Below are 3,866 nucleotides of genomic sequence, written 5' to 3'. Positions count from 1 at the left end.
CTGATGTTTTACAATAAAGTACATAGTTTAAAACACTTCCCATATGTCTGGATGTCATTAATTGGATGATAAATTCTACCTTTCTGAATTGCCAAGTCAGTGATTATAGGAAAGATAACATACTTCACAAACCTCCATGCAAATATTATCAGTTACATAAATAAGTCTGTAAAAAATTTATACAAGGTTATGCTTTTCAAGAAATGACAGCTGGACATGTTGATGAACGCCTTTGTCTCAGCACTCTGGAAGCAGAGGTAGGTGAATTTCTGTGATATTGAGGCCAGCCTATTCTATATAGTTAGTTTCAGGGCAGCTGGGACTAATGGGAGACCCTGTCTGACAAAAACTATAGTTTTAAAAAAGAAAAGTAAAGGGCCTACATTTAAGAAATTACACTTAATAAATTACAAATATATTTCTTTAAATTATCAACTATATACATGATAATACATATTTGTTCATATAGCTAGTGTTTAATAATGTATTAAATTTAAAGGGCTTTCAATAATGATAATGAACAATTTTCTTTTTTAATGTAACATTTTTATTAATTTAATAATTCTTTGATAAATTCATACCAAATTTCTCATTTTTTTAGGTTAAATTGAACTATAATTGAGTTTTGGGGAAAATGAAATATATTTTGATCAAATTTAGATCCCCTCCTCCATTTGCATTGCCCTACCTTCCCTGCCTCATTTCATGTATCTATTTTATAGAGTCAAACTTGTGTCTCCAAATGCCCTTAGGTTTAAGGTCATCCATTGGAGCCTGGTCAACTTACCAAGAGTCTCACATTTAAATGAGACTGATTCTCTCCTTCCAGCAGCCATTCAGTACTACCTCATGAGGGGTTTGTTTTCTCACCCACGTTTCCACATCCATGTATGGATTTTTTCTGGCTTAAGTTTATGTGGGGCTTGTCCATGCTATCACCTTTGCTGTCAATTCATGTGAGTATTTTTTCAGCTACTGGAAAACTGTTTTCCGGTGATTAACCACCACACCTATGGGTCTTACAATCTTTCTGCTCCCTTTTACACAATGATCACTGTACCTTGGGAGGTAGAAGTTTGTTAGAGGTATTGCTATTCAGGAATAAGTACTGTGCAGCCTCTTACTCTCTGCACACTGATTAGTTGTAGGTCTCTGTGTTAACACCATCTGCTATATTTAGATGCTACTCTGGTGAGAGTTGAGAGATACAATAATCAAGAAATTAAATTTATCATTTGGTAGCCTTCTATTAAGTAGATAGCAAATCAGAAACTTAAGCTTTTTGGTTAAATTACGTATCTAATTCCACCATTCTGTTCTGTATTGGCCTAAAGGTATATATGTTATCTTTGTTTTGTAGGTCAAGATTTGTTTCATTCATTCAAGAAACACTTCCTCATGAAACTTTCTTTCTCTTTGACACCCCATTATCTTGACAAGGATTTCACGCAAATATTGTGCATTAATAATCAGTGAGAAGCTGATAAATAAAAATACTATTTTTTATATTTTTCTATTTGTATTTATATACTAAAAACTGTTAAAATCATTAGTTCATTTTAGTATGTTCTCATGTGTGTTAGGAAAACAGTATGCTGTATCCCTGTTTATTAACAGGTGCACTTTCCATGATTTCCTTCACTATGGCTAGACCATAATCCAAACATAATTAAGTAGAAATTTCCAGATACCACATTTTAGAACCTCAAAGTAATCTTAGTTATCAAATATATAGAAAATGCTGCCTCCAGACTTTCATTCCAAGTTATGATAGACATATGTTTGCTAAGAAAGTCTAGATAGTCTTTTTTTCTTAAAATTATTTACATTTCTGTACCTTCCAACATAAAAAGGAAAATAAGTCAAAGTAGTAAAACCATAAAGTCAAATATAAAAACTGTTTATATCTATATTTATCTATCTATCATCTATCAATCATTTATCTATCTATCATCTATTTATAAACACATACACACACATATAGAGAGAGAGTGAGACAGAGAGAGAGACAGTCAGAGATGAGAGAGAGAGAGAGAGAGAGAGAGAGAGAGAGAGAGAGTCCAGCTGACTTGGAACTTGCTATGTAGACCAGAATGACCTCAATCTCACAGAGATCAGTCTGCCTCTGCCTTCAGAGTGCTGGGATTAAAGGAGTGCAATATAATACATGGGCCCTGTTTTAATATATATTAAATGTAAATACATTTCAGGGCCCTAGAAGGAAGGAAAGAAATATTTAGTAAAATAATAGGAATTATATGTTATGGTATATTTATAAAATGAAGTCAAGTCAATTTAGTAATTTAAAGTATTTGAAATAAAAAACTCAAAATACAATGTAGATATTATTTGCTAGAAAATCTACAAACATAGCTATAATTTTACATCCTATTGAATAATAGAGGTACAGTGAAGAACAATGTTATCTGAAGATATGTGAATCAATTTACATATAGAAAGCATAGCTACTGGAAATCTAGGTTAATTCTAAGCATTGACATTATCTAGTTCATAAAATTGAAAACTCTTCTTCACCATCATTACTTGTAAATAGAACATATTTACATTGTTATATGCTTCATATATTATTCACTTATGTGTAATTGTGGAAAGAAATTGATAAGTAGTTGAAATCACTTTTGTACAGAAGATTGTTGTGTACATGATTAAAGGGTAAAGTGGCCTGGCTGAAATAACACCTAGTACATGTAAAAGTGTTATTATTTATGAACTAAGAGATGTGTATTAGTTTTCTATGTAAATGTATTATTAAAGATCCCAAAATTATTTTATCTAAAATAGACAGGCCACATGACAGAAATTTAGAAAAGTTTTAATGCACATATGGCAAAAGATGAAACCAATTTGGCTAGAGCTGATCTGGCAGGTCCCAGTACTACCTAGATTAGTGCAGCAGAAAAATGCTAGACCACAGGGAGAAAGGCAAGGTGTGCCCTATTGAACTGAGCAATATGAGAAGCGATGAGGGGAAGCAGATTAGCAGGAATCAGAAATTTCAGCACAGGCCTCTTTGGATATTGTGGAAAGAAGCAGATGTTAAAGTTAATGCAGTGCTTCACCCAGTGTGTAACTAAACTGATGATTAATCTTTCAGCTTCCCATCTGCTGGTGAGTGTGGCTGCTGATTATCAAAGAAATGGACATAAAGGACACTGTGTCCTACACATAAGAATGAACTATAGATAGATTTGTTGTATTTTGTTATATTTGTGATTTCAAATTTAGTTCTGATACTGATAATAGAGTACTGTGGGCACTTTATATATACTCATATAGAAGATAGTATCTATTATACAAGCCTACATCATTAAGACAGCAAGTCTCATCTGGGGAATCAATGAAATCAACAATGTTTTCATTGTCTAACACTCAAAGTGTGTCAAAGAGCTAGGAACATCAAACTGGAGCAAGAAACCTCAAATTCTGCACCTGTGATGACACACTGTACAGATAGAAGACAGTCAACATTCCTTGAGGGAAAGAAAAGGAGAAAGTTCTTGGACCAGAAGACATACTCAAAAATCTTAGAATGATTATCAAATAAATAATAACCGTCTTCTTATAATCACTTGAGATAAAGACATATTCTTTGTTAAAATGAGAGGAGGAAATGATGGAAGACAGTAGAAGGGCATTAGGCAGAGAGTTTGTAAAACCAAAATGGATTCGCATTAGTGAGCCAACTGTATTGTGGATATGGTTGTAAGAAAAATTATTGTGTATAGCATAATTACTAATAGTAACATATTGTGTCTATAAATCCTGCAACAATTTTCAAGATATAACAAAGGAAATATGTCTATACTTACTGTCATTTATGTACACACACATGCATGCATACACAC

The sequence above is a fragment of the Nannospalax galili genome, unplaced genomic scaffold (genome assembly GCF_000622305.1).
Source record: "Nannospalax galili isolate Female #2095 unplaced genomic scaffold, S.galili_v1.0 scaffold303, whole genome shotgun sequence".
Classification (NCBI taxonomy): Eukaryota; Metazoa; Chordata; class Mammalia; order Rodentia; family Spalacidae; genus Nannospalax; species Nannospalax galili.
The sequence above is the reverse complement of the archived record's forward strand: the minus strand, read 5'-3'. Positions refer to the sequence as shown.